The following is a 20859-nucleotide window of genomic DNA, read 5'->3' on the forward strand; positions in this document are numbered from 1 at the left end:
CCCCTTGCTCTTTCTTCTCCTGTCATCTCCGTCCTGCTCTCCACTTTCAGCATCACCATTCCTCTGTCCTGTATTCTTCAGTTCTCCTCATGCTCTGCTACCACTTACGCACCCTCCAACTTAACTGATGGCATCAGGAGGCTCTGATCTGAGGAGAAATGTCATATCGTCTCCTGATGTTGGCGGCATGCCCTTCAAATCAGTTGTGACAGTTTCCTATTACATTGTTTACCTGCCTGAAGGCGGCGGCAGCTATACTTTAACCATATTAAAATCTGCTCGATCTGGAGCGACCACAAGTCCATGCATAGCTCCTTTAGGCCGATACGTTATGTGGTTTATAATGTCTACTGTTATTCCAGCGAGGATTTCTTTGGTAATGAGGACCAGATGGAGAAAAATTATCGTGCATGTTGAGATGTTTATGACAAGGTATAAACAGGGGTTTGCTGTAAAATAACCCCCTAAAGCCAACGTGCTTTCTTTGGATTCTCTTTCTTTTTTTGTTGCATACATTTTGTCTGTTAGATTTTTTTTTTTTTCGATGTTGGAGCTATAAATAATTACAACAGAGATTACACAAACAGTTCACCTAAAAGACAAAGTCTGTAATCGCACACAAAAATTGTACACTTCCCGTTTTACACTAATAAAAGATAACAAATTGCAAGCATAAGAAGTATAACGCATTACTTTTCTTGGTTAAGCACAATCAGCTGGTGTAGTAAATGAGTAATAAATCAAAATTGAATCAAGATTAATTGAAGTAAAATCAAATATTTATTTCTAAATTGATCTTACTGAAATGCTACATAACTGTAGTTTAAGTGATTTTGTCCTCTGTGATTTTTTTTTCTCCACAAGAAGTTAAATAAATATACTTGGCATGACTTTGGAACCTGCCCAAGAAAAAAATATTTACCGTATCAGCTTTCATGATTTTCGGTGTTTTAAATTAGCTTTGTGGTTGTGTGAATAAATTAGACTCTGTATGAGGTTTGCTTTAATGTTTCATGAGGACTATAGGAAATATTAAATCGGGTGTTGCTGTTCATTCCGCATGAACTTTATGAAACAGAATGTAAAGCACATGCGCCAGTTGTGAGCTAGCGTAGCACCACTGGCTACACCAGCTTTTCATGGGATCTCCATTGTCTCTGACTCTTATCTGCACAGACAGGTCATCAGGTCAGAGAGATTAGACTGTCAGTTACATGGTAGAATTTGGCAAGTGAGTGAAACAGGTTCCTTATAGCTGTCTAGCACTTCCTCGCCCATCACATCTCCCTCTCTCTTTCTCTCTGTGTGCCAGTGCGTGTTTTTAGACATTTGCACTACGCAGGATTGTCATTACAACAAATCTCATGCTTAAGTTGGCATGACACACATCCAGATGTAGTAACATTCAAATACTTGCGGAACATATTTCTGTAATTGATATGTTGTATAGTTCTCTTTTTTAAATAAAGTCAGGCATGATCACTTGCAGGAAAAGGGAGGTGGCTTGTTGGAGGGAAGAATATGCTTTTAAGTTTTGTGTATTTGGAGAATATTTTATCCTCTTTTACTGTCTTGAACTGACATTTTTAGTAACTATTGAAATCATCTGCCAGGTAATTGGCTTATTGTCTTTTTGAAAATGATATTGAAGTACGACATGCTGACAACATGTCTTTCAAAAGCTCCAAGTCACTGAATAATCAAACCACTGTGATGCTCAGAGAATAAAAGCTCATTTTGTTCTCTTCAATATTTACTAAATTATTTTCTCTTTAAGTCACTGTGTATTAAGAATACAGGAACTCTGCTGGCCTGCCTGTGAACGGTGTGTGCAGAATTCTCCAGAGCCGAACAATTAGTTAATTGAAAAGTTATGTAGTTGGCATGAATAATTGAAAACAGGGTCACTGGAATTAGCACACGATTCTGAGGTACAAACGAATCCTACGCAGCAGATTAGACAAAGAGTGTGATGTTAAGCTAAAGCTACTCCTTTTTCAACGTGCTCTCTCAATATCCTGCTGCTTTGTGAAGCCACAGCTCCAGAAAAATATACAAAGTTCCTGCTAAGAATTCTCAACATTTCATTCAAATATCAAATGTAAAAAAAAAAAAAATCACGACACACATCCGCAAGGAGCTCGAAGCTTTCACGTTAAACGTACAAGTTATTTGAGTGAACAGATGTTAATGGTGACTTTAGAAGTTCTCTGTTTACGATGATAACTTAATTTGTTGCGTGTTTCAATAATGTGTTAGTTTTGCAACCTATCTCTCGATCGAAAACACAGAAACCATGTTGAATTTGTCACATTTTCATGTAAACGGAACCACGCAGACTAAACAATGTAGACTTGTCAGAATCCTTCAGAAGCGTTCAACACATGTGGTTCCTATTAAGAAAACCCAAATCAGACGTCTGTAGTCTCTGCAGCCAGTGACTACAGGAACCTCACAGCCAGTCAAAAGTTAAGTATATCCAAATTCCACAACACTATAAAATATACACTATGTACTGATGTTGATGGATCACTAATGTGGCTTTTAGTATTTGAAAAAAATCATCATCTGGCGCTCTGAGGACTCTGGCGCTCTGAGGACTCTGTCCCCCGTCACTCACATTGAAAATCATTAAAATAAATATATTTTATGAGCGGATGTGCAACTGATTATTGTTTTTAAGGAGGGAAAACTGGGAATCTAACAATCTCACCCCTATTTTTTTTTGTAATGAACCCCTTATTCACCTTCTTCTTCTTTGTGTTACTAACCTCACTGGCATCACATCTTACTTTACTGTTTCTTGCTCTTCTCGCCTCACACGTACTTTGACCGCACACTTAAATGTCATTGTTGCCCTGCTGAGAATCTCAAAGTTTTATTTAGAGAGCTGGCGCTTTCTCATTGTAAATGCTTCCTAGTTAGCTGCTGTGTTTAGCCATGGTTATCTGAACAGGGCTAACATGACCTGCAGGGCTCCTTTACACCCCGCTGCAAATACTTCCGAGACTTCTCACTTGCCTTAATTTGGCAGCTGACCAGAAAGCATCTGTCATAGTAATCAACTTTAGCCCAGAGCTGATGAATAATAAAGAGACATGTGCTATTATTCATGGTACAGTGCTGCAGGATGATTCTCGCTGGGACTGATCGTCTCTGAGAAGTTACTAAACGCCTTTGCAATTATGATTTTAATAAAGTGAAGCCGTCATGAATAGCTCGGATCTTATGATAATGAAGTTTCTGCACTGGTGGGAAACAACATCTGATAATTTCAAGTCTTCATCACTAAATTAGGATTTGGAAAATTACTAAATGATGAAATCGTGCAAAATCGCACATTTAGTGTTGCCATGAATAAATTCTTGTTTCTCCCTCCAAGCATTCTGTATCTTTCAGCAGGCCTCTTTCACTCCAGTGACAGATGAACCAGCGCTGTGCAGGGTTCTCCTCCATTCTGACGAAACTGATCACTTGCCCTATGAACATGAGTGCCACATGGTGAAGTGGTGCGCTGGAGCTGAGCCCGTTACAAACCTGCTCTGGAGTGACAGCAGAGCCGGGATTCCATGACTGAGCTGTATTTAGAGAGGATGTTTAGAAGCTGATGATGAGTCTGCGCTTCATGCAATCAGAAAACATCACTTATATGAAGAACTAGCTGAGAAATTGGGTTTGATATTTGTGTAGGGATTTAACTGAATCCACCTCAGACTGAGTGACAGAGTGGGTGATCAAACCCGGTCACACTGGTGCTAACAGTCAATGTGTCGATTTATTTTCCCTCTGAGAATGCTCCAGTTGTCAGCTTGGGTGAAAGTTTTTAATTCATTAAAATGCTTTATAAGTTTTCTCAGTTTGAAGGACTGAGTTCAGTTCGGCTTTAAGACTCCTGTTTTAAAGATACAGCACCTCAGCATTTATACGTAGGCATTTCATAATTTCACCGTATTTAATCACACAGTAAAATGTAAAACAACATTACATTTGAACTTTTTTCACATTATTTATGAATCTATCTACATCTATATATGTATATATACATATAGATGGATACATAGATATATTTATATAGATATAGATATATACAGATCTGTATAAATGATCTGGGAATGCTGTGAAAATTGAAAAACCTTTGTAAGGACAATTTAGATCTATGATAACTCCTTCCTTATTAAAATACAAGTATAAAATAGAATTTAAAAGTTTGATTGATTTGAGATTTGTGAATAATATCCATAACTGTGTACTTTGAAGAGAAGTACTTCTGTGCCTGCTGTAACTGAGCATGTCCCCTTGACAAAGTGCCGTTTAAGCTGTTGTACTTAAAGTCTAATGTGACTGAAGGTGAATGCACCTGCACCGCTGAGCCCAGTCAAAGACTGACAAATTGACAATAGATGCCTCAGTGAAACCATTAGAGGAGAATGTCATAACAACAAGCTTAAGTCCAGCTGACATGTGACACAATGAGTCAGGAGGTTGTGAGCAGTTGGAAATTGTAATTATTGGCGTGTGTTCTGACTGGCAGCTCTAACAAAGAGGTGAAAGAGGAGTGGGACTGTCTTTGAGGAAAGCTCAGCAAAGGCTCCTATAAATGCTCTTAGCAGCATTGATCAAATACGTGTTTGCCTCCAGAGCTAGCTGGAAGAATTCTGACATCCAGGGAGGTCCTTGATGGACACTTCTCTCTCCAGGACAGCTCTTTGAGAAAAGTTGCAGCCCCTGCAGGGTTGACATACCTGAGCCACTCAGACAAGGTGAGACGGATCCCTCCACCAGCTCCTCCCGGGTCTCAGTGGGCTCCGCTAGTCAGGCCGTCCTGGTGACAGAGTAATAGATCAATTACCAGTGATTTGTAGTGCGGAGAGGGAATGTTCCAGGACCTGTCTCTGACAGACCAATTTGTGATATCACGGTAATGCATAGTCACGGTGGGCTCTCCCTTAAAGCTCAGCATATTGGATTTCAGCTCTGCTTTTTTTTTGTGCCTTTTTTGGAGAAGGGTTAGATAATCTCTGTGTTCCCTGTCATCTGCACAGGAGCAAGAAAACATTGTATATGCGGTTAAGAACCATCCAGATTTAACCCTTATAAACCGTCATGAAGGCTGTTCTCTGTCCTTATTCCTGCGTATATCCTGCCTCTTCCCAGTTAGGTTGCTGGCAAAAATGTGAACAGTTTTGGACAGAGCTCCACTTCCTCTGGCACCATCCACTTCTCCTTCATCGCTCTCCTCAACTACAGTCAAATGCTCTCTGTCACTTGGTGAATGTCCTCTTTATTGCCCCAGTGAAAGGTGTAAGCTGCTGATTTTTCATTCAGGTGCTGATGTTGGTCTGAGTTTTTATCAGCGTAATAAAGGACGTGTGTAGTCTGCTGCTGCAGTGGAGAGGTGATGATGGTAAGCAATCTAGGAAAACCTGTTCTCACTCGCACTCATTAAATATTGACGCTTTGTCAGTGGCTTTTTGCGTCAAACTCTGACGCTGTGAGAACCTCTCAAGCATCAGTGGAGGTGAGGACGCGGTTTGTAAAAAACAGAATGTGATTATATTTATATGTAAAGTGAGAATCAAGTTAGTGAGTGGAGAGATGGACAGGTCAAACACCAGCCTTGCAAGTGGAGAGATGAGATGTGATTTGAGACATACGGATCGTTTGCTTTCACATTTCTAACAATGAGCTATCATTTGTAACTATGGCAACTGTTGTGGCATAACCTGATAGCAGTTGTGAAAAGGGAGCTTAACACTGGACCCCAGCCATTTTCCATTTTTATTAAAATTTTGGGATATTTTAATTTTTGCTGACAACAGGTGCCTGCGACAGCCGCCAGGAGAGCTGAAACGGTTAATCAGGACAGCAAAGTTGAGGGAGGGACAACGAGATTACAGTTTCACCTGAGGAAAGCCCTTCAACATCCTTCCTTTTCCTTTGGACTGAGAATTTACAAAGTTTGTTCTAATTCAAGACAAGATAAGTCAAAACCAAGGTGCCTTCCAAGGTGTCTCACCCTGATTTGTCATCCACCTGCAACGTGACCCCTTTGACATCTGCCCATCGTCATCCCACCCACCAGTGGTTTCTTCAACGTGGGTAACAGATGTTGATGGTCTTGTTTTCTTTGTTAGCACTCAGATTTTGTGTTTTATGATGATGGAGTTACCGCCTTCTTGTGTGGGAGGCAAGCTATTATTCGAGCGAACAATTCTTGTCCATTGAAGGAGGAAAAAGTATGTATGTGTGGATGTGGGCAGAGCCCTGTCTGTGTCAGCTCCCGCCTCGCTTGGTGCAGCAGCCAGAGCCACGTCAGCCCCAGCTGCTGTGGACCAGTGACAGCCAGCTGTTTGATCGGCTGCATGCTTGTTACTGAATATGTGTGAGAAACCTTTGTTCCTTCGTTCATTCAACAGTCCCCCTATAACCACAGTTTGCACAGTAGCCAGGAAATGTGAAGCCTGTAGTCATGGATTGTATGAATAATAAAAATGTTTGAGGGGAGGAGAGGAGAGGAGAGGGGAGGAAAGGGTGAATTTTATGATACATTGACTGGAGATTTAGTCAAAGGTGTAAATATCCTTAAAATGTCACGTTATGCACAGAAGCCCACTTGTCTTTAGTACTGTCTCAGATGAGTACATCAAGAAATAACCTGTGGCCTCTAGGAGACCTAATGGTGCCTCTTTAGTGCCATTTGACAGCTCTGACCCTCCAGTGTCCAGGAGAAACATTGATTTTAGTGAGGGGAGGTGGAACTGAGTCTTCCTTCTCCCTCCCTCTTTTGGTTTTTAGAGGACAGGGGGGCCATGGAGCAGCGTTGGTTGATGTAAAGCTGTCATACTCCCTGCTAAGGTGTCTCAGCGCAGCGTGACTGCAATCACAACCAGACCCTCACACCGTGGAGGTGAAGCACACCTCTGAGTAAGAGATACCTGCACACGGTGTTTCCAGGAGGAAGTGTGGTTCTTTCATTTAGAGCAGAACATGAGGCAAATTTGTAATGAAAATGTTTGCTTACTCATTATGAATCCCAGAAGGAGTTTACGTTGCAGAACTCTGAGCAGTCACATGAATGTGTGTTTGTTGGTGTACCCAGTGTGAACAACTTCAACATTTATGAGGCTGAGCTGGTGATTGGAGGCTAATTACACTTTATTAGACATGATCGTGTTCAATCAAATCATCACTTCTCCAGAATGTTGCTCACCCGCCTCTCATCTGGTAACAAGGATGTCTTTTTAGTGTGTCAGCTATCAGATTGGCTGCTGTCAAACTCTTTAGTTATGATTTTAAATTGAGATATATTGGGGACTCTTTCGGTCTTAAACCAGTTTGATTGCACCTGTGGTATTGCAGATAACTCTGGGGAGACATGATAAAGGAGAGGAGTTTTCTGAGCTTGGCTCTGTACAAAGTCTGTCACAAAAAAAAAAATCCCCCGCAATTTCTTCAAGAGATTTTTTTTTTCCAGTTTTTCCAGATTACAAAAGCAGGTTAACAAAACAGATAAACACATCAAAACAGATCAGACACAGACATGTTTGTCATGTTAGCATCCGAATAATCATTATTGACTCTGGTTTTTACTTACCTCACTGCTCCAAAGGCTGGATGGTGTCGGAGGCTAATTTATCAAGTAATGTTCTCATCAGCATGAATCTTGATGCTTCAGGCAGCTCCAGAACCACACGAGCCACATCACCTTCTGGTCCAGGGAATTGGGAAACACACGCTCATTGCACCGGTGAATTGTGATTAGGAAAGACTGTTTCCTCTGCAAGAATAAACTGGTGTTACCTTTGACCCCTGTTAATCTATCATGATGACAGACAAGGCAGGGCCAGCATTGTTAGCGCACCAGTCAAGCTCAGCCATCCCGCTGGCTTCATGTATAAACCTACCAACCTAAGTCCCCCCTCCCCCCCCCCCCCCCAAAAAAAGCGAGCTCCTCAAGTAGGCAAGAAGAAGCTTTTTAAAACTAACTCAATGAGCTCTGTCATGCAAAGTTCACTCTTTGAAGATAAAAGCATGAAGCGCCCATCTCGGGTGGAAATCTACAAACACGGCCTGGTGATGGGCACTAAAGCAGAAACAAACAAACAGAAGATGAGATCTGGAGCAGGGAAGTAGTTCCATCAGTGTTTAGAGTTGGAAATATCTCAGATGAACTCAGTCGACCTTTACAAAACGAGCTTTACACTGTTAATTAGACAAATAAGTGAGGCTTAAGATGGTTCCGGTTTAATCCGCAATAGTTTGTTCTACAACATACTGCACCAGCGTCATGACAAAGGTAGTGTGTTTTTTGGATTCTAAATCAGGTGACAGTGATTTACACTCTGGCTCATGAAGGATGACTCATGTTTTACGGCATCTGACGCTTATTGTATGTTAAGTCTTAAAATAGCTAAAGAATTTGCCAGTAAATCAAAAGCTAAATGAGTGGTTGTCAAGTTCCTTAGCTTCTTTAGCATCCAATGTTGTATTTCGGAGTGCATGAATTCTCATCTGATTTTAAAGGTACAATTTGTTGATAGTCTGACGATGGAGTGCAGTTTATTCACTCTCCAAATGAAGAACTGAAGAGATCAAGATTACGTTCTTTGCGTGAATTGGCGGGCAGCAAGCAGCATAATTTAGCAGTCAGCTCACCAGCGGTCAAAAGCTTTGAATTTCAACCAAAAGAATGAGACAGCTGGTAGAAGAAGCCAACATGAGGTGCCTCGCAAGGGCAAACATCTCCTTGCGTGACATCCCAAAATACTGCCATTGGAATGATTGCACCCATCTACCATTGCTGGCAGAGAGTGTGTTTCCCAGCATCTTGGCTGGTCCCTGATGCCAGTCTGGTTGTACCTTCCCTACCAGTTTAGCAATTCTGTCACCCAAATCCATCTCTGCACACACTGATGAAAAGTCATGGTGCAGTTCTCCAGCCCTGAACTAGCCAGATGAAGAGCCAGATCATTGGTTACCTACCTGAACTCCTGGTCCGACACATCCAGGCGCAGCCCTCTAGTACGTCTGACGCTCATTCACCCCTGCAGCAGCTCACTGGCTAATTTTCTCAGAGATTCCACAATACTGCTGTAAGACAGATAGTGAAGTGTAAGAGTCACACAATATATAACATTGACTTCCTGAGCGAGATAAACCAATGACTCCTTCGCATGCTGACCAGACGTATTAGACACTGCAATGAGGACCCACAATGTAAACTTTGGCCTTTTCCCTTGTGTGTATACGATATATTAGAGAGGGAAGAGGCTGCAGACAGGATATCAATGCTGTGTATTGTGTGGTGTGTCAGTTTACTTGTCTCGGGCCTCCTCGCTCAAATTGACTCTCACTTTAATCTACAGTGCTCCTGACCTACTGCTGTTCTGTCACCCTGACATGTTTAACAAATACTGTCTGGCTGGGGCAGGATACATCATGGTGTTGCAGAGATGTTGTTGTCACTCCGCTCACAGGCTGATGGATTAGATGTGATTTGAACCTTCTTATCAATATCTTAGAACTTAGACCCCTGCTCATCCCTCCAATCCTATTCAAAAAAGACCCCACTAGAAGTCGAGACATTTTTTTAAATTCTTCAAATAAATAACTTATTCTTCAACAGTTTTATCAATTCCTTCTTTACATTGTCTTTGCTTTAGTTTTTCCTTTGAATCCTATTAAAAATCTGCCCCCCCCCCCCACACACACACACACACACACCCAGGAAGACTGTCTGATCACTGGGGAGGGAGACCGCCTCAGAGGTCTCCCCCTTCAATCACTCAGCACAAAAGCAACAAAACACGCCTCTGTAAATATTTCAGTGGCTTCAGCACCTTGTCCAAGGTCCTGCTGCTGGCTGTCTGCTGGTCTTCAGAGTGACTCATTGTGTTGTCCCATAGCAGACTGTTTTGTGTTGTGCCACTGGACATGGCTGGGCTGTTGTGTGAAGGCAGCGGTGCCTGCATGCATGCAGTAGCAGAGGAGAGGATTAAGGTTGATGTTCCTCTGTGGCTGCCAGGCATGCACCGCTGCCTTGGCACAGCACACCCCATTCACATCATTCGCTTCTCTTTAGTATCAACAAACTTGCAGAATGAACTGATTTATTAGTATTTGATAACATTTGGAGGTGTAATCGTAGGTTGTTATAAGCATTAATTATTAGGTTATAGGTATTAAAAATATAGACTGCATACAATATTTAATAATTCTCACCCCCCCCCCATCTGAAATTAATAGTACATGTTGTCGAGGTACGTGAAATTTGAATTAAAGAAAAATTAAAAACGCTCTGTTTTAAACACTCGGGTGCAATCGTACAAAAACAGTGCAAATTTAAGTTTAAGATTTTATTTAAAAGTGCAAAATAAATTATTTATTAACCTTAATAATTCACTTTAGATTCAATACCAGTAAAAATGTTAACAGTACATAGTTAACGTCTGTTAAGGGTGTAATAAAATATGTATTAACCTTAATAAAGCAACAAAAAGCAGAGCAAATAAAGATTTTTTAAAAATGTAGTCCTATATGTTTTAAGCTATAATAAATGTGTTTCTTCTTCTTCTTCTTCTTCTTCTTCTTTTTAATTTTCTTCTTCTTCTTCTTCTTCTTCTTCTTAACAACTATAAGGCTATATAACGTAAACAACACAATACACATCCTTATAAGGACATATAGGGGCCTTATTACTTATTAATTCATGTTTTTACAAGCCTTCTCAAAATAAAACCTTCCATTTACATTAAGATGAACTTAATGTCTTTGGGTATTTATGTAGAGCAACTTTGTGGCCACTGACTTGTTCTGATCCTGGATATTAGGAGTTTTACCAATCTTTGAGACGTACTTGTTAATGCTTATAGTCCAAGATCATTGTTATAATAAATGTGGATCCTATTTTAGAATGGATTTGCCCTTGGTTACCCACCATGTTGCTCGGTGCTTCGCTGAGTGAGTCTTCAGGGAGCGCTTTCCAATAAGAGTAATGTCCCCCCTGTGCATGGCCACCGTTCCACAATTTACGGGCAGATTACAGATTCTAATAAAATTTTTGCAACCTTAATTAAAGAATCTGCTCCCCATTTTATGATAGTTCAGTTCCCCTCCACCACTTCTATCCAATTTAATTATTCTGATGTACGTAATTAGCATGAGCTGGCCATTGTTCATCTCATTTGCATATTATATTGGATAATTGAATGAGAGTGGCTGATGATTAAATTAGGGTGAATGACAGATGATTCAGCTCGCAGTGTGGAAAAGTTAACAGAATGACCAGACTGGGAATACAACATGTGCCTTTTGAATATTTATATGTTCCAGCGTGGTTCACCCCCGCCACCCCCATGCACCCCTGCAATCTGCTAATTTAAAAATGTACAGCAGCGCAGCAGCTAAACTTGGCTGTTGCTCTCTGCTGTTTCTTCACCTCTGGCTGCAACTCCTGTGCATAAAGAGGCACAAAGGCAATGTGGCGCATAAAATTAACAAAAATCTTACACGTGTCCTTCCATCATCGAGGCAACACATTTACAGACTGATAAGACAAATGAGACTAGTGTGGGGAAATTCATTTTCAGGCACTTCCAGTGTAAACACAGACTCCTGGTGCCTTCCTGCCTGCCACATTATGGCCAGGCTCAAGTGGGCTGATGAAGGTTGTCTTGGAAGGCAGTTTGAAAATAACAAGTGTGGAAGTCAAATGCCAACTGCAGGACAATGACAGACTTTATTCTTTATTTGAAAAATCCCGTTTTCTTTCCCAAAGTAAAGTTAGATTTTTCTTCCTGATTTTTCACTTATCAGTTAAATATTTATTTCATCATCTTGTTTGGTGGTTTATCATTCTATTAACGGCTCAGATCCTCTCGTTGCACCCTAGAATCATCCTGGTGCCTGGAATTTTTCCACGTGGGGCTTCGGGCAGGATAAATGTTTAGAGGGAATATTTAGAACAGCTTTAGCCTTTCACATGCTAATGTAAGCACTGGCGGCACAAGAAAGCTAGCCTGACCCAGGGGCCACACGGTGACACAGTCTGCTGATTCAGTGCCGGCAGTCCTGGCTTTGTTTATGTGTGTGTGCACGAGAAATAATGCACGTCATAAAATGGAGAACTTTGAAGGGGAACCACTACCCTGGATGATAAATGCCCCCTGCTCTTCAGATATAAATAACTCTTCCCAATAGTACAAAAGCCTTCTCAGGAGTGACTTATCCTCCGTCTTTTCTATGATAACATTGGGCCGTGTTTCACCCCTGGTGTTCCTCACGTGTTGAATCATCCGCTGGGAATTTTTCAAGCATGGATTTGAACACTCCCCTCTTCACAATTTAAATAGGCTTTTCAACAACGATCATCAAATCTTTGACGTATTGAGGTCTTGTTTGGGATTTTTGTGGTTTTTCCAGCAAATACAAGGCGGCATGCTTCATTGGTTTACTTCAAGGACTGTTACAATTTGCAACACGTGAAACTACTGTTTGTCTTTGTGTCCCATATAACTTGTAAAATCTCCTCTGTTCTCTGTGTTATAGTACACATCAGTACACAAAGTCTCGTCTCATTGTCTGCCAGGAGTCATTTCAGGGGGTGAAGGAATTTACACAGTCTCAGGATCTGTCAGTAGATGGTATAGGAAACTGTAAAGATAAGTCCTTACTGAAGCTTCCTTTACACAAGAGCCTTCGGCATCTCTCAGATCTCCCAGATACAACCGCATGCCCTCATTCTTATCAGAAACCTGACCATGCCCACTTACAGCTGGGAGAAGGAGTTGAAGATCTACTGTGTGTGTGTGTGTGTGTGTGTGTGTGTGTGTGTGTGTGTGTGTGTGTGTGTGTTCCCTGCCATCTTGCAAGCCTGATATTTGTTGAGGTGTCCGTTGCCCTGCGTCAGCTCAATATAAATGAGGTTCAAGGTGTCTAGACAGTTGAACTCTAGTTAAAGCGGCATGCTGAGGGTCTATTTTAATGCAGCTTTACAAGAACATCATCTATGCATTGTGCTATAAAAGTAGTTTTTTTTGCAGAAGCTGCTTCCTAATGGAAAAACATATGCAACCCTGATAATGAGCCTATTTTCACATAAACAGGAGAATTCTGCCTTCACGCTTATGATAAAAAAACATTCATAACCATATTGGATTTTCTGATAAAGCTGTAAAAACCTCTAAGCGGGGTTGAGTTTTTCATCCTCCCATGAAAAGATGATGTTTACAGTAAGACACAGATATGCTAATACTTCAACATCAATCATACATTTCTGCTTTGGTTGATGGCATGCAAATCCAGTTCCTTATTTTCACCGCATCAAATATCTTTGACACTAAATGCTACTTCAGAACTATCCTGTTGACCAGGTAACACGAGCCAACAGAAATGTAAGCAATATGGTAGCATCACTGTCTTTCTGCATTAATCTGAAGAACTGACCTCTAAATAACTGGAGACAACATGAGATGACGCATGCAGGAGCGACCAAATAGTCTTTTCAATCTACACCTCAGAGCTTCTTCTGTCCTTTCAATCGCTCTCACAGTTGTTTCCTGCACGCTGACAATATCATCTTGTTTCTCACATCCAACCCTGTTGCCCTGCATGGCCACCTCCTTTTTAAATGTCTTTTCCAGCAGCGGCGCTTGATGAAGGACAATTTGTTTGGATGTTTAATGCTGCGGCACTGGCTAGTGGAGGATTATATGAGATGGACCAGTGATTTGTGGTGGCTGGTAGTGGGTTGGACTATGTGTGTTAGTGTGTCTAAACCTCTGTGTGTGTGTGTCTTCTGTGTGTGTGCGCGTGCGCGCGCATGTGTGTGTGCGCGCGCGTGTGTGTAACCAGTTCCACGTCCTCGCTCAAACACAGACGTCAGTTGTCTTCCAGCATGCTTCCTCTGAATTCTTACCTTTATGACAATGGTGCCTCACCTCCCACAGGAAAACATTTCTCACACATTAGTCTTTTTTTTTTACTCACTCTAACATTCATTGGCTACTGAAAGATTAATACTCTTTGAATTTAATTGTTTCAAGATTTATGAAACACGTCTCTTGCAAAGTTCTCTTTATGTATCTTGGCAGCCAGGAGAATCATTGCCTTCTTCTGTGAAGCTTCACACACTGAACACTCAGCCAGTTGCTACTGTGAGATTTCCCAGAGCTCCAACTGACACACGTCACAGCCACACACACACACACACACACACACACACACACACACGGGTGTGTAAAAGAGCAATGGAGGCACACGAAATTTAATATTTCATCTGACTTACTAGTTCTCTATTTGCTAACATTATTTATCATCTATTAAAAATCTCAACAAATGCGATACCTTCTGCTACATGAAGGACTTGCAACATCCTCCTCTGTTGGATAGACGTGTGCCATCCACATGAGCAAGACTCGTCCTGCTCCATCCCATGACACAGACCAATAACCTTTGTTATGAAATCTTCTGTTTATCCCTTTTTCAGTATCAGTGTCCCTTTTAAATGTTGCCCAGTTCTTGGGAAGATGAACCTCAATGTGCTTTATCCTCCAGAGAGCAAAGAGCTAACCGGTTACATCTCAGCTGTGGGCCAAAACATCACACGACAGCCCTTCATTTGATCTGTTCGAGGCTCCTTTGAACGCTGCTGTAGAACGTGGTCCTGAAGGGCTTCACCCTCAGATGATAAAAACGTGAATTATTGGTTTGTTTATCATGCTCTTAAAACCTAAAGTGCATTATTAAACAGAGAGCACATTAAAAGGGGAGTATTGTTAAAAGTGTTTTAAAAATCTTGTAAATCCTGATAATTTATGTCACTGTGGTCGAGGAAGCTCACCCTAGTCTTCTGGTTTTAATTTGCTTTCGGCTTTGCCCTCGGGGGTCTATACCTGTGATGCTGCTGGGTTTTTTTCCCAGACACAAACTGACCGACGTGACCCCCCTTCTGTAGGGCAGCGGTAGCCTGAGATTTAGGAGCAAGTGAGTGGAACTAGAGGTGCTTGTCCCTGAAATGACTGCGGTTGATGCAGCTTTGAGACAAGACACTGAAACGACAAAAAAGAGCCAGTTAAACAATAACAAGCAGGTTTTTTTGTATTATTCTGGAAAGTGTGATGTTTGTATTTATGTATTTTGGTGAGTTCGTGGTGAAAGAAACACCAGGAAGGTGAATTCTCAGTTTGACTCACACGTCCCGTACACCGCTCATCAGTGAGAATGCAACTTTATCAACAATAACACAAATAGAATTAACAGGAACACTAACCAGCTGCCACTAAATGCAACACACACACACACACACACACACACACACACACACACACACACACACACCACTCACGGTTTCTCTTCTCTCATTTCTCTTCAAAAACTGTGAAAGTCTGAACATAATTAACTGAAATAATGACACACCACCACAAACTGAGCACCTTTTAAACCAAAGCTCAGACATCTCCTTCCTGTCCGGTGTGAGTGCCAGCTTCCACAGACCACTTCAGTATTTTGAGGAACATTTTCATGGAAAATGATAGCAATAAATTAAAAAAAAAAAAAAAACCTTACTCAATTTTGTTGAAAAGTTTTGGTGCTGGAGGGTTATTTTGCATTTTTCAAAAAAGACTAAATGCTCAGATGGGAAAGGAAAACTTTTTTCCCCAAAATAAGCCGACTAACTGTTTCCGCTACGTCGTCTTCCCAGATATTCACAAACTTTGGTTCTGTCTTCAGACAGCATGGCCAAACTAGCTGGAACAAAAGAAAAATTACAACTCATCCAAATTATCCAGTTATTCCTCATCCGTCCATTTTTTTGCCAGTAGACCTCAGCAGACAGCCAAGACATCGGCTGCTTCTTTTACTCTCAGCCATGTGTAACGTCGCCTATACCGCCATCCAAGATGAAAATATTTATTGTGTTGCTTATTCACAATGATTTTTTTGCAACATTAACATTTAGATGGAAACACGACTAATGTTTGAGGACAGACGTATGCCCACACACACACCCCCACCCCACCCCAGCTGTGTACTGCAAGACAAAGAACAGCATTCAGAGGATAACGCGAGGTGGTCTGCTTAATGAGACTGTCCAGCTTCGCAGAATTGTTTGGTTGCAGCAGTAGATGTTTGACATGTAAACTAAAAGCCGGCCGTACATTCAGCCCTATACGACATGTACAGGATCAGCCTGACCCATGACAATCATGCTCCAAGAAGGCTTGTAGGGCAAAAACCTTCATGCTCCCAAACATCTTTTGGGAGCGTACACTCTACCTTTCCTTTGTAAACGAGCTAATTGCTTTTATCCTACAAGTCTAACGATTGTGGGGATAAACCATCTTGGTGAGAAATATCCCAAAAAACATTCAGCGCTGGAGATTTAAAGTGGATTACTCCCGAGCAGCTACAGTGACCAGGCCCTGGCTGGATGTTGCCTGGGACCATAAACCTGCTCCGGCCTCTTGGGACTCCCTGGCAGAGGCAACAATGGGTCAGAGCCCCTCTTTGTGTGGTTGCCCTCCTTAATCAAACTAGCCAGTGGAGTGATTGGATTTTAATACTGCTGGGCCCACCATAATGGTGTGATGGACGGGGACTGGTGAATTGGAGCAAGATGTCAGCCCTCGGAGGCCTCCATTAATGATATTGCTTCATTTCTTAAAGTGGCAGGAATGACTTGAGATGAGGGGATCACTGCAGTAGGCAGGCACAGACCTCCCCCTCCCCTTTTTTTGCCCTCTTATTCTGCATTTTTTGAATGTTTCCTTTTTTTATCTAGATGGGCCATTGCTGTCAATCTCTCGTGTCCTTAGTGTTTTCTTCAGCTATAGTCACAGAGTGTGTGTGCGTGTGTGTGGTTTTAAACCGTTGTTGTTGTGGCACTAAATATTGGATGTCATACTTTCCCATTTAACATATGAAAACAGATATCTCCAGTAAATACGGATGCACAGACATGGTATCACCACTGACAGCCTGCCCCGTCAAACAATAACCACCGTGAACACAAAGCAGAGGTGATTTCTCTTACCTTGAGAAAAGATCGCCGCTGTGAGTTACAGCGTTTTCATTTCACAGGAGCAATATATCATTGGTATTTACATCTCCGTTTCTGCTCTGCACGCTGTCATTAAAGTTTGTCTCTGTTCCATCCTATCTCACGAGTCACAGGGTTAATTGAACTTTAGCACTAAATCTAAAAAACAAAGACTTCCTGAAAACAGTCTTGAACTCCTGAACTGACACTGATTTGACCCTGGGGAACGCCAGCGTGTCTCCCTGCAAACCTTTTGGTGCCATCTTCTCAATTGTAATCATAAGTTCCTCATCATTGTTTGGTCCCGTTGACACATGTTTGTCTTCCTCGCTCAGCTAATGACAGTTTAGTCCTGTCAGAGGGGGAGGCAAGTACAGGTGAAGCCTCATTGTGTTTTACAGTGAGTCATTGTCGAGTGGGGCGGCTCCAACCTTGCTCTCTCCTCCTAATGGGTGTTGGTGTGTTGTTTTTGCAGTAGATTTATGTGTGGGTGGGGCGGTGTGATTTACGGAGCTCTGACACTGTCTCAGCAGCGGGACCAGAGACGCTGATTGTAGCTCTCTGTGTGTGTTCCAGGTGAAAAACACACACGTCCACACACACTGACACGAGAGAGCAACATAGTCTTCTGTGCAGAGCTGCTGCGGTGTAACGCTGCAGGCGAGCTGCCACTGTGGTCATTTCCTCCTCGCAGGTTCACCTAAAGTGCAGATGAATTGCAAAAATTGGAGTTGGAATTTGGTTGGTATTTGGGTTGTGATGGTGGTTTTAAGGTGTGTAAATCTGGACGGAAATTTAAATACAAAACATTAATAGAAATTTATTTTGAACATGTACTGAACCAAAAAAAAGAAATAACAGGAAAACCCAAACAAACTCGTTTAAATGCGCAAAAAGGAGTAGGAAGTGCACGCTTTGATACATTTTTTTTCCCTCCCATAATATACAAACCAAATATATATCACTATATTGTGATTATTTTTATACAGATATATCCACTGACTAGTCATCTTTATCCTCTGAGATATATAAATATACTAAAAACGAAACGCAGAATATCAATGCATTTCTTGATCAAATCATGTTTAATCAATAATTGTTTTAATGCAGCTTTCTAAAACCTCCTTCTCCCTTGTTGGCTTCACTCCTCTCTAAAGTTTAAAGGATAATTTTTACTCATCGTGGCAGTTTACCATAAAAGCAGTATTCATTCCCCAAGATCGATACAAGAAGCCCGGTATTCGGCGTGGATGTTGACACTGCCCTTTCATTATCACTGTAAGAGCACAGATGATTAAATTCTTGTCACCAGATGCTAAATTGGCCATTACCCATCTAAGATAAATTGGTCCTTAAATTTCCCACTAAAAACACCTGACAGGACACAGAGAAAACAGAGTGCAAACACAATTAATGATATTGACTCAGGAGTCAAAGCTCTGTTTGGCTGCATTGTGTGGATTATATGGGATGAAAAAGCTGTGATTTTGGTACATCCTGTTTTATGTGGACTCTCTCTTTTTGTAGTTCAAAGGCTCTCCCAGGTGGGGAAGCACGCGGAGGCTCAATCCCACAGATAGTTTTTTTGTTCTTTAGCATCGTGTCATTTTGCATGATTTAATGTTACATGAGCTATTGAGAGTCAAAGTCCAGTCGTTGTGGTTTCTCCACTCCTGTGCGACGCCGCCCCCCCCCTCCCACCACCTCCCTCCCTCTTTCTCGCTTTAGTTTAGCAGAAGAAAAAAAAAAAAAAAGCTCCCACTTCAGTCTCTGCATTAAGTCACCCTGTCAGGATGATTCCCCGGAGAGGTCGGAGCTTTAAGTTTGTCCCAGCGGTTCCTCTGCTGGTGGCCCCCGCTGGAGGACCGGGGTCACGGCGGACCAGACTGTCAAAACTTTCACAGAGACTTCACATGAAACACACACACATTCATACTCAGTGTTTGTCAGAAACGTTAATTCAATAGTCTTTCTTTGAATGTGACAAGATGACGCTCGCAGGCAAATTTCTGCAAAAACATATATCGCTGTGATGTCTTCGTGGATATTTTGGTCTGATGAAACGCGTCCTCTCGTGAAAGGATGGATGCACGTTTTCCCAGGCATGCTTCAACCAGCCCTTAGGAGTGATACAAAGCATGACATAAAAGAGAGAATTATTAGTTTAAAAGGCAAATTTTCTCCTGGTCAGACGCATCTTTGATATAAAATCATTCAAATTTGTCATTGGATTTGGAAAGAAATATTCATAGATTTAAATTTGCTATAGGTCAGATTTCCTCCGTGATCACTTTTTTTTAGATTTTTCTTCTCAGTTTAATTGTAGTTTGATTCATACTCAACCCCAGATGGAGCATCAGAGCGTGGCAGCCTGCTTCTGGGCCGCTGTGGCTCCACAAGCCAAACGCTTTTTTATTTACTTGTGGTCCCCCTCTTGTTTTTCTGAGGGTTTCTGTTTGTCTTGTTGATTTCTACCGAAACAAGATTCCATTACCTGAGGTTTTTCTTACACTTTAACGCTGCTTTTCCTCAGAATGCTTAAACTTATAGAAATCTGCATTCACATGAAAAAAAAATACATAAATGTGTATTCAGGGCCAAGCTGGCTTTGCATCCTGTGAGTAAACAGCAAAGCCATCAGACTCATGAAAGGTATTAGGACACTGGTGCATGTTTATGTTGGGTGTCTAGTGATTCGAGCTTAAGAGATCCTTTTCAAAGCCTTTAAAGAAAAAGAATAAAACGGTGAACTGAGCTAATTCCTGACTGTTGTGTGGTGGTGGATGATAACTGATCATGAAGTCAAGCCCACATGGTTCCACTCCTCCTCTTCAACAATGAGTAGGTCGTGGATAAATGTTGCCATGTCATTATTTTACAGGAAAAACTCATTTAAAAAAAATTGTCTTACAACTGTGTGTCCTCCAACCACTTGAGAATTACCTCTGAAAATGAAATTAACATTATTTATTTCGTGTGCTGTGTTTGTTACATTGAGTCGATTTGAAGGGATAAAATGGTCACGGGCCACAATGTTGTTAGCTCTCAATTTGATGCTTATTTTTATAGCAGTTCTGATGTCAGAGTACAATTAGATATTTGTTCACTTGAAAATTCAGCTCCGGAATGTGCGCGTTTAATGATAATAATAATAACAATAATAACAATAACAATAATAATACGTGATGAATTGTATAATTCAGATTAATTGCTCAAACAGAAAAAATGAATAGAACTGGTGGTCATGGTCCTTGTTATACTGCTTTTTAAATTCCGACAAACGGATGGAAAATGAAGCCGAAGTCAGTCAGTTTATTCCTTTTTCGCTCGTCCAAGTGTTCACTGACTTGTTTTACTTCGTCTCCGTGAAAACCCGAGTTTAAGGAGGATTCCCTGGTGTCTTTGATTATTGACCAGCTCACTAGACCGATGATTGTAGACTAAACGTGTCCACATGGATTGAAGGATCCGGCCTGATCGGTGTGTGCTGGCTTCAGCTGTGTGTGTCTGTCAGTCTTCAGTCACCGTGTGTGTGTGTGTGTGTGTGTGGAGGCTGGTCGCGGTGGGCGGCGCTGGCCTCCTCGCAGGCACGCCGGCTGATCTAATTACTGACACCCTCTATCAATTAGAGAATTACATCACACCTTTAAATGGGGTCCTCTTCTTAATCATTAATGATACGGTGTCATTTCCTCTCACAGCGTCCAGTTGCATTCAGGGCAACTTGACACATGCGGAGGTTTTCAGAGCGGCAGGACTGACAAAGTTCAGAGTTCAGCATCAGCAGAAGGAGATGTGAACCCGTGCAGCGTCCCGGGTGC

Source organism: Aulostomus chinensis, chromosome 2, assembly GCF_037954235.1.
Source record: "Aulostomus chinensis isolate RoL2024-O1b breed Wild chromosome 2, RoL_Achi_v1.0, whole genome shotgun sequence".
Taxonomy (NCBI): domain Eukaryota; kingdom Metazoa; phylum Chordata; class Actinopteri; order Syngnathiformes; family Aulostomidae; genus Aulostomus; species Aulostomus chinensis.